Consider the following 11979-nt stretch of genomic DNA (forward strand, 5'->3'; position numbering starts at 1 on the left):
GAAACGACACCCGACGCAAAGTCGTACAAAATTTAAAAAAAAAATGAAATTCTCGGGGTTGTGATGGTTACAGATAAAATGGCGATCATTTTCAAATTCTCTAAAAGATTTTAGCTCATGTTATAGTTAGGTAAATTCGCGGCAAAAGACTGTAGGCAGTGCTAGAAAGTTGAAAATTGGCATAAATGTTCCTTTGGGGATATTTTTTTTTTAAATCCCACCCTTTAACCCAGATAGGTCTATGAAACCGTAGTTTATAAATGACCGCGCAATAACTTATAGATAGAATAGTAAACATATTAAGACAACAAGAAAAACAACAACAACAAAAAACACACAAGAAACTCCTTAGGGGATATAAAGGAAGGAAAATGAGTGCGGTTTGGTTTCATCCGCTAAAAAGCATATGGCGGCCAATTTTCAAAATGGCGTCCTTTTGAGCTATAATGTACATTTAAGTATGTCGTAGGCGGCTGAAATTTTAGTATGTTATAGCTGGTATCAAGACCTTTCCAACGATAGGTCATTTGACTTCCTAGGTACCCTAGAACTTGAGATATTGCTATTTTTAAGTTTTTATTTAGAAGCTCATATCTCCGGTTCTACGTAACGTACAAAGGTGTTTGACCTATCGTTGGAAAGATCTCGCAATACTCTACAACTCTCTAGAACAATGCAAACCAATAAAAAGAACATTTATGTGTCAAAAATACAAAAAACAATGTGTAATTTTTGACGCAAAAATTTTCAATAAAAAAATAATTTTATCGGAATAAATTTTTTCTCAGTGTATTGTCCAGGTTCAGACGTTTTCAAAACATAGTCATTATAGCCTGTAGCTCAAATAGAACCAAAGTTATAGCGCTTTAGAAAACGTGAAATATTGAGAAAAAATTCTTGTAAATATTTCACCAAAAGGCAGAAATTTGTGTTTATTTTTTTTTAATATAAAAAGTAATTTTTTACAGTCGTGCTCTCGTGGTAGGACCGTCGTCAAAATGACTTCTCCGCGGTAAAACGGCTTCAGAATGAAGTATTTTGCCTTCGCAGTGGGACAATTAGTACTATTGGAAAGGTAGGATACTAATTGTCCCACTGCGAAGGCAAAATTCCTCATTCTGAAGCCGTTTTACCGCGGAGAAGTCATTTTGACGACGGTCCTACCACGAGAGCACGACTGTATATTGTTTTTGTTTTCCAAACACATCTTTTCCAAAACAACTCTTTAAAGATTTTATATATATATATATATATATATATATTTTGGATTTAGAGGTAGTCTGATTGAATTTTGACCTCAAAACTACGAAAAAAGTCCCATTTTTGCAACAGTCTCCCCTAAATGTCCAAAATATTCAAATTCTGGGATGAATTCCCTAATCTCATGACCACTTTGTCTCATTTGAAATGAATTTTTACCTCAAAACTACGAAAAAGAGTCCCATTTTTGCAACAGTCTCCCCTAAATGTCCATAAGATTCAAATTCTGGGATAAATTCCCTAATCTTATGACCACTTTGTCTCATTTGAAATGAATTTTTACCTCAAAACTTCGAAAAAAGTCCCATTTTTGCCACAGTCTCCCCTAAATGTCCAAAAGATTCAAATTCTGGGATGAATTCCCTAATCTCATGACCACTTTGTCTCATTTGAAATGAATTTTTACCTCAAAACTACGAAAAAAATCCCATTTTTGCAACAGTCTCCCCTAAATGTCCAAAAGATTCAAATTCTGGGATGAATTCTCTAATCTCATGACCACTTTGTTTCATTTGCAAGGACATGTGACCTCAAAACTACGAAAAAAATCCCATTTTTGCAACAGTCTCCCCTAAATGTCCATAAGATTCAAATTCTGGGATGAATTCTCTAATCTCATGACCACTTTGTCTCATTTGAAATGAATTTTTACCTCAAAACTACGAAAAAAGTCCCATTTTTGCCACAGTCTCCCCTAAATGTCCAAAAGATTCAAATTCTGGGATAAATTCCCTAATCTTATGACCACTTTGTCTCATTCACAAGGACATGTGACCTCAAAACTACGAAAAAAATCCCATTTTTGCCACAGTCTCCCCTAAATGTCCAAAAGATTCAAATTCTGGGATGACATCCTCAATCCCGTGGTCACTTTCTTCTCAAGGACATGTGACCTCAAAGAGAGAGGGAAACTCCTTGGTCAAGAAAAATAAAAATTACTTTTTCGATTGGAATGAAAAAGTCACCACAAATATCCCAAAAATTCAAAAAAAAATTTCTTAAAATAAAATTCTTATTGATAAAAAAATTCTAATAATAAAATTCTTTAATTAAAAAAAATCATTCACGGAGCGTCGAAAGGACGACGGTCCGCACATCCGCACGCTACGAAAGCCAAGCGGCAAATGAGAGAACATGCCACACACACGCGCGCGCAGCTATTCGATGCAGGACGAAGAGACACGACGCGCTCGAAGCACTCAGCGATGGGCGCTCTCACGCTCTCACGTACACGGCGCGCTGCCACACACACAACCAGAAACCCCCACGAAAACGATAGGGAAAAGATTTAGGGGAAGCAGCGTTTCACAAGAGAATTTATACACTGACAACACTTTATCCAAGCGCCATCATTGGCATACCATGTAATCAAACATAATTCTCACAAGGACTTGAATACATATATGGAGTGCAAGAAAAAGACAACTTGGAAAAATAGAAAACGTAATAATTATGAAAACCGTCTTAAATTTTTTTGTAAAGACCAAACTACTACACAAAAGATGTACCTACCTATTTTTTTTTTCAATTTAACTAGAAAAGTATTCAACTATAAGTATCTAAACAGGCGGATGCAAGACCTTTGAAATACATGTAATTTCGTGAGACAAATTGACAGTTCAGCAAAATATGGAAAATTTTCCGATTTTTTACCAATTCGTGAAATTCTTTTTCACTTTTCGTACATTAATCGGTCAATCCGGATGATGAGATAGGGATTAATCGAAAGCTAATTAAATGTAGTTTCGATTGCAAGTGGAATTGTGTAAATTAATCCCTTCATCTTATCGGAAGAGACTGCTGCCTCACTATTTTTTTGGAGTGTGTCATCCGCCTGTATCTAAATTAAGTTGTGAAATATTTTTTATATCCTATTAAATTTTCAAGTTACCCTTTAATTTGATGACAATGTTTACAGGTATATAGTTCTAGTTTTTGGCCTTTTTTGGCTTCAAGAACAGTCACGCATCATGACACGTGCCCCCAATAAAATTTCATTTACGTCATTGTCACCCCATTTTAGAGGCAAAAGTTTGTTTTTCGGTTACAATAGAAGTTTGTGGCTTCAACATTGGATTTATTCCATTCCAGCTGCGGCAGCTCAAGCTCACAACTCAAGCAAATATATCTATGTATTTTACACAAAACTTATTGTTAGTGACAAGTGGAAATTTCCCTAAAAATCTAATTTTGTGACTTCGGATCCTTCGGATGCATTAAATCTAATGAAACAAAGAATACTTGGTGTTGGCCACGTGGAACACCAACTAATAGTAATTTGATAATCTTAATCAGACAAAACAGTATGTTGTATAATTTTTCGTAATGTATTTAAGTTTATAAACACAATAACATTTTCTTTAAATATACTTGGATACGAAACTATCATAAAAGGCCTGCCACTCAGTGTACTTGCCGGAAAATGTCGGAATTTGCAGCTGTGGAAGTTTGACCTTGGAACGAGCTTGGCCTTGCATGGCGTTGACAAGCTCCTTCATCGTGGCCATGACTGCTGAATCCTGACTATTTGCACCCAATGCTGCTTGGGCACCGGCAAGCTTCTGCTTCGTCCGGGATAGCCACAATCGCAGGTGGTATTCCGTGTCTGCAGACCACTCCCAATATTCTGTACACATTTTATTGAAAGAATCATGTTGTTCGCGTGTTTTTAGCTCCGCTTGAGCGCTTGCACATGCCAGGGAAAATCGTTGTTGCCACCCCATGAGGCACTGCAGCTTGGCCTCAACGTCGCACTGAAAATCTCCGTCGAGTTTGCCATCATCCTGGTAATTCTTCACAGCCTTGTTCAACTGCTGTACCTGACTGTGCAGAATTTTCAATTCCGGGAACATGATGGCGTCGTTATCAAACAATGTGTCAAATCGCTGGCCGGGATGACCGCTGTCTTCACGCCAGTTGACGAATCAAATCACCACAGGTGTCCGGACGTGCCGTTGCACTGGCCGGGGTCTGATTGTTTTAAGAATACCGGTGTATTCTCTCCGGCTCGAAGGACCACAGTGTACTCACCTAAATACCCAATGGAGCCTTATTAGATCTTTCCCTTCCGGCGAAAAGGATCGGCGAAATTGCTCCTTCCGGATGCTTGGTGAGGTTAGGTAGCACGTTGCTACTCTTCTCGTTCAGTTTTGTTTTCTCCGTTCTCCTTCACTTCTTACTTCACTTCCTAATTCACTTCTTTGTCCTTTAAACTCCTTTTTCACTTAGTTTACTTGTTTTTCTCACTAATTTTCACCTATTTTTTGTCAAAAACTCACTCGCGTCGTCCGCCATAAAAATCACTTCATTACACATTAAAGTCAATCATAACGCGTCCAGTTATAAGAGTTGGTGTCCCACAACGTGTAGAAGTTTTATAATGCGTTGTAATACTATTTGTAAGCAATATTAGTAGGCAAAGTTGATTTTTTTTGTGAAATTCAGCAATTTGATGGATAAAAATGGTCATATCTCTGGTTCTATAAGACCTACAGAAATTTTATGACTAGTTTTGGAAAGGTCCTGAAAAAAACTATAATTTGATATATATCTCAATGATTTTCAAGGTCACCTCCAGAACACAAAATGGCGGATTTTTGTTCTACCAAAACAGTTTTTTGCACTTTTCGTCCGAAAAGAATGGTTCTAGAGAATTATGATGTTCTAGAAAGTTGTAGAGAATTGCAAAACCTTTAATTTGATACCAAATTGAGCAAAATCGGACAAGCCGTTCAAGAGATATGGCTCTTAGAACTTTTCAAATTCAAGAATTTTTCAAATGGCCATATCTTCTAAACGGCGACATAGATTTTCTTCATTTTCGGACTGAAGAAAGATATTGAGTCAGGCTACAATATATCAAAATTTAAAGGAAAACGATAACAGATGTTCGGAGATATTGCCCCTTAAAGTTAGGCAATTTTTGTTTTTGATTTTAGCGCCTCTTGCGGATGTTTTTGGAACTTGGAATGTTCTAGACAGTTGTAGGGCTTCTTGAAACCTTTCATTTGATACCAAGATGATCAAAATCGGTCAAGCCGTTCTCGAGTTATATCGAAAAAACACTTTTTGCTTTAGGCCGCCATATTTGCTAAACGGCTTGACCGATTGTCAAGTATAAATTATTGATGAAAATGTCTCACTGAGCTCTACAACATACTAAAATTTCAGACCTCTAGCTATAAGGGAAGTGGATGACGGTATTTCAAAATGGCGGACGGCGGCCATCTTGGATTTTGAAAATGCGAAAAAATGAAAATTTACACCCACATTTCTATAGAAAACTTCAAACCTGAAGTCTCTATCTGTTACCGTTCTCGAGCTATAAGGCAAAGTCCGGGCGACCGGCAGGCCGGCCGGCCGGATCAAAATTTTTCCACCACCATTTTTGAAATGTGGGATGTCTAAAACGTGCTCATACCAAGTTTGAGCCCGATCTGAGGTGGTCGGTTTTTCCGACGATTACAATACTTGGTGTTGGCCACGAAGTGGAACACCAACTAATTGTCCCACAAAAGTCATCAATGTTAGGTTGTCTCAGCGAGACACCGAACCAATACTTGTAAAAATTTATTTTAATTTGGAAGTTATTCTCATAATATTTTTATCACAATATATCTATATAATAAAGAAAGGTCTCTCTAAAATTTCGTTCCTGTTCATCTATGCATTTCTACACCGTTTGTCCGATCGTGATGAAATTTGGTACAGAGACTCCTGATACCAGGCGGTTTTTACCAACGACATTCATTTTCCCCCCAGAGCCCCCCTTCATATAGCCCCCATATAAAAATCACGATTTTTTGACTACTTTTTGAATTCGGCGCCATAAATGTTGTGCGAAATTCACTTTTTCGCTTTGAAATATCTGTTGGAGGTTTTTGCGTGGCCCATCTATATAATAAAGAAAGGTCTCTCTAAAATTTCGTTCCTGTTCATCTATGCATTTCTACACCGTTTGTCCGATCGTGATGAAATTTGGTACAGAGACTCCTGATACCAGGCGGTTTTTACCAACGACATTCATTTTCCCCCCAAAGCCCCCCTTCACATAGCCCTCATATAAAATTCATGCTTTTTTGACTACTTTTTGAATTTGGCGCCTTAAATGTTGTGTGAAATTCACTTTTTCTCTTTGAAATATCTGTTGGAGGTTTTTGCGTGGCCCATCTATATAATAAAGAAAGGTCTCTCTATAATTTCGTTCCTGTTCATCTATGCATTTCTACACCGTTGGTCCGATCGTGATGAAATTTGGTACAGAGACTCCTGATACCAGGCGGTTTTTACCAACGGCATTCATTTTCCCCCCAGAGCCCCCCTTCATATAGCCCCCATATAAAAATCACGATTTTTGACTACTTTTTGAATTCGGCGCCATAAATGTTGTGCGAAATTCACTTTTTCGCTTTGAAATATCTGTTGGAGGTTTTTGCGTGGCCCATCTATATAATAAAGAAAGGTCTCTCTAAAATTTCGTTCCTGTTCATCTATGCATTTCTACACCGTTTGTCCGATCGTGATGAAATTTGGTACAGAGACTCCTGATACCAGGCGGTTTTTACCAACGACATTCATTTTCCCCCCAGAGCCCCCCTTCATATAGCCCCCATATAAAAATCACGATTTTTTGACTACTTTTTGAATTCGGCGCCATAAATGTTGTGCGAAATTCACTTTTTCGCTTTGAAATATCTGTTGGAGGTTTTTGCGTGGCCCATCTATATAATAAAGAAAGGTCTCTCTAAAATTTCGTTCCTGTTCATCTATGCATTTCTACACCGTTTGTCCGATCGTGATGAAATTTGGTACAGAGACTCCTGATACCAGGCGGTTTTTACCAACGACATTCATTTTCCCCCCAAAGCCCCCCTTCACATAGCCCTCATATAAAATTCATGCTTTTTTGACTACTTTTTGAATTTGGCGCCTTAAATGTTGTGTGAAATTCACTTTTTCTCTTTGAAATATCTGTTGGAGATTTTGCATGGCCCATCTATATAATAAAGAAAGGTCTCTCTAAAATTTCGTTCCTGTTCATCTATGCATTTCTACACCGTTGGTCCGATCGTGATGAAATTTGGTACAGAGACTACTGATACCAGGCGGTTTTTACCAACGACATTCATTTTCCCCCCAGAGCCCCCCTTCATATAGCCCCCATATAAAATTCATGTTTTTTTGGCTACTTTTTGAAATTGGCGCCATAAATGGTGTGTGAAATTCACTTTTTCCCTTTGAAATATCTGTTGGAGGTTTTGCGTGGCCCATCTATATAATAAAGAAAGGTCTCTCTATAATTTCGTTCCTGTTCATCTATGCATTTCTACACCGTTGGTCCGATCGTGATGAAATTTGGTACAGAGACTCCTGATACCAGGCGGTTTTTACCAACGACATTCATTTTCCCCCCAGAGCCCCCCTTCATATAGCCCCCATATAAAATTCATGTTTTTTTGGCTACTTTTTGAAATTGGCGCCATAAATGGTGTGTGAAATTCACTTTTTCCCTTTGAAATATCTGTTGGAGGTTTTGCGTGGCCCATCTATATAATAAAGAAAGGTCTCTCTAAAATTTCGTTCCTGTTCATCTATGCATTTCTACACCGTTGGTCCGATCGTGATGAAATTTGGTACAGAGACTACTGATACCAGGCGGTTTTTACCAACGACATTCATTTTCCCCCCAGAGCCCCCCTTCATATAGCCCCCATATAAAATTCATGTTTTTTTGGCTACTTTTTGAAATTGGCGCCATAAATGGTGTGTGAAATTCACTTTTTCCCTTTGAAATATCTGTTGGAGGTTTTGCGTGGCCCATCTATATAATAAAGAAAGGTCTCTCTAAAATTTCGTTCCTGTTCATCTATGCATTTCTACACCGTTGGTCCGATCGTGATGAAATTTGGTACAGAGACTACTGATACCAGGCGATTGTTACCAACGAATACATTTTCTAATAGACTTTTTTCATCTCAATTATTTTTTCTATATAAAATTTGCGCGAAGCGCATCAAATCCCCGCGAAGCGGGGCGAGGTAAATTGGAGCGAAGCGACAATTTACCTCGTTCATTAATATTTGCATCACTTTAAAAGTATACCCTTGTTAGGAACCCAATTCGTCACTCTACTTTAATGAAATCTGATATGCATTTCCTATTATCTTGGATGCATTTTTTTTATTTATTTTATTAAGAAAATCATTACAAGAAAAAAAATTATATCTACTTCAATATACATGATAAAATTTGAAAATCTCTTTTAGGAATTTTCGATTTTCGTTTATATTTACTTTAGATGCGCGTGCAAGAGAGTTTTGTTTATATTACAAATTCTGTTTACAATCTTCGGCCCCTTAATTCTTCAACCACGGGGCAGGGAAGGGGGGTTGGTGAAGAATGGCTCAAAATCTATCGGATGAGTGGAGAGACCGACCTAATAAATATTCATTTGTCGGTTCAGCTGAAGTGAAAACTGTCGACCTTGTTGTCGAGTAAATACCAATGTTTTTCCCGTTGGCTAATTTACAAAACAACCAACCCAGAGGTGTGGTGTGGGCGACATGGGTCGTCGGAGAAGCTCCACGAAGGGAAAATTTTGGGCAAAGTGGCATTCTTCGGGGCCATTCAGTGGCATATCACCATCACAATCGCTGCTGCGGAGAAAAAGTGCTTGCTTTGCGGTCTGATGTGAGCTTTCACGCACCCCCCAAAAAGTAAATGCTATATGTCAAATGGGAAAGCGAATGAAGTGTGGGTATATGGGTGGTGTATTCTTGTTGCTCCCTTTGTTTTTCCAAACCATTCTTTGCCTGGAAAAACCACCCACAAGACACTTGAGGGAGCTAATTTCTAATTCCCCCGAAGAGGGTGCTAAGTTCATCGAAACTTTGCACAATACTGTGTTGGAATGTCTCCTCCCTTATGGTATTAAGGGGTGGTGGCGTTTGTAAGCCCCGTACTGAGTTCCCCATCACCTGCTCCAATAGATATGTATAATATATGTGAGTGCCATTGAATTGGTATCGCGAAGGTGGTATACGTTTCGCTGACTCTTCCATGCCATTATACAAAAGAGTGTTGTACTTACTCTCAAATTGTGTGCAAATCTGGAATCTTATTGTTGGAAGCGATTACGTCAGTTCCGTGTAATATTTAGTTGAAAAGTAACAATAGCAGGATATGGAAGTGGGACACATAAAGCATGTCAAGAACAGAAGTGAACAATACCATCAGATTCATTCGAATTCAGCGTTTCAAGCATCATCCCTTCTGCTTTCGCACCCAGAAACACTATGGATGGAGGGATGGGCCCATCCTACACGGCAATCCCAATTGAGAACATCTGCCCAGGGGAGGCGTAGGGCGACAGGGTGTCTTCTTCTTGGCAAAAGATAAAAATGAGAAGTGAATACACTTGTGAAAATTATTGTTATTAAAAGCGAGAGAAATGGGACTGCTCCATAAATCATGAATGAAAGAGATTAATTACGCGATTTCCATAAAACGAGATGGTGATTTTTTTCTCTATATATCTTGGAGCACATACAAAATCCTTCTATAGTAGAGCCCATTGAAAATACACCATCCATCCACTCTTGGCAAGAGTGAAATTTCAAAAGACACACTCTCAGATTGTGGCACACTAAATAAAAGATGATACTCCCTTACGAGAAAGCATCTCTACCGGCTGGGGAGGGAAGTAAACGGAAGTGGGGTCGTTTTGAAAGGCACGCTCTCCTTCATCGAAGAATGACTGTGCGATATCCTTATGTAAACGTCGTGGAGATTTCATCCTTATAGTTATTTGGAAGGAAATTGCATAGATCCACATCGCACTGGTATTTGCCCATCTCACTGTATTTACCTTCGATTCAATTGTTGGACCGATTTAAATGAAAATTCACCGATAGAGTTTCTCACAATTTTAGCTAAATCAACTGTAAGGCAGTGATATAGGCAAAATGTTAAAAAATTGATATCCTATATTTTTATAAGAAATGTTCCTGCGTTGTAATTTTGTTTAACTATTTTTTTTATTAAAGTTACTACTGAATTAAAAATAACACTAAAATTTTAATAATCGGAATAATGTCATATCTTTTTCTCGTAGAGATTGTGACTTAACGATTTATTTTCTTTGACTGATCTCATGGGCTATAATGGCAGAAATTCAAACGGCTACCAGAATACATAATGTCGGAATAACAAAATTATATACAAAAGTCTAATTTATAAGAAAAATAGAATACTTAAAGATCTTAAAGATCATTTCTTTTGGAACTTTCTGTCCTGCTAAGCATAAGTTAAGAGGATAAAATTTTTTCGTAAAGTATAATTTGTAAGACCCTTTCCAAGTTTAAGCTGGATCTGAGAGTATTTGGTATTTTATAAGTACTTATATGAAATACCAAATAATAGTTCTTCTTAATGGTCTACTGATAAATTGATAGAGAAACATGCGAATATGGTAGCTTTGGGAGTTATTTTGCCAATGCCAGCAAGAATTGATTGTAGTAAATGAGAATTCAGAATGAAACACCAAACACATACAACTGTCAATTAAAAAGCAATCCATCACCTACAAGAATTTCCGTATATATTTCTCCACTTGATCCACATACATGTGCTTGACTTATCTGCTTCACTTTGCTATAACATTTTGCGGTATTTCCTTCATTTCATCCTGATACTGATAGCATCATCGCATTTACCTGAAATCTCGGTGGAACCCATTAAAATGATCCCCAATGGTGTCGCTATGGTATTGAGGATATGTTATGGAGAAAAAGTGAATATACCGCACAAAATCGTCTCCTTTTGCATTATCTTCACTGTCACATACAGCATTGATTTCACATCCCTTAAAGAGTGGAGTATGTGTCGATTTTCTCATGGGCATCAACCTGTGGTACGTCACCTACCCTCAAATCTACACTGACCAGAAATCTTATAGTCGCACATAATTAAGTTTGCTTCCGCTGGCTACCATATTACTAACTTTACTAACTCATCTGCATGCAAAACAAAGTTCTTTTGAAACGAACTTTTGGTCTACTTTTTCATCAAATTATTTTGGTAGAGGCACCCTTAAGTTTACCAGAAGTGTAAGTTTAGGATGAACGCACAAGAGATCTGGATTAAGTGCCAAGATCTTTGGCAAGACAGTTCAGCTGAGCAAAAAGCATTGTGGCGCCTATGAGACTGTGTAAAAAGAATGATTGTGGCACAATAGGTTTGGGGGTTCAAATGCATTTTTGGCGCTTGGTCACCACATCGGATCCGAACTTCCAAAAATCATACAATAGACTCGTTACTTCTTTAACGTTATGAGTACCAAGGCAAGTTGGTAAAATGATGTTGTAATATAAAGTTTGCAATAAAAGCATCATATTTACATACAATGCGCATAAGTTTAATGACATCGCCTTTAAAACTATTTTTTGTCCTCATTGGAAATTTACCTTTGAAATTTTTAAGGGTAGAGACTGAAAATTTTTCATGTTGCTCTCGTCCAAAACCTACGGCGAATTATTAGGATGAGCGCATTTTCTTTATAATTAAAAATAAATAAATAAAAACCTATATTGAGACTTAGGAATGTATTTTATTATATATGTATGTATGTATGTACATACATATGTATATGGTAACAAAATGAACGATATTTGATCAAATAATTTCAACAATTTTGGTAGGAATATAAGGTTTCTAAGCCTA

General features: G+C 37.6%; 1 protein-coding gene across 2 annotated transcripts in view; it reads left to right on the forward strand.

Moving 5' to 3' along the window:
• The window catches only part of LOC129797484 (protocadherin-23), a 953251-nt gene that overhangs the window by 195375 nt on the left and 745897 nt on the right, over nt 1–11979 (forward strand). The window lies entirely within an intron of this gene.

This window comes from Lutzomyia longipalpis, chromosome 1 (genome assembly GCF_024334085.1).
Source record: "Lutzomyia longipalpis isolate SR_M1_2022 chromosome 1, ASM2433408v1".
Classification (NCBI taxonomy): domain Eukaryota; kingdom Metazoa; phylum Arthropoda; class Insecta; order Diptera; family Psychodidae; genus Lutzomyia; species Lutzomyia longipalpis.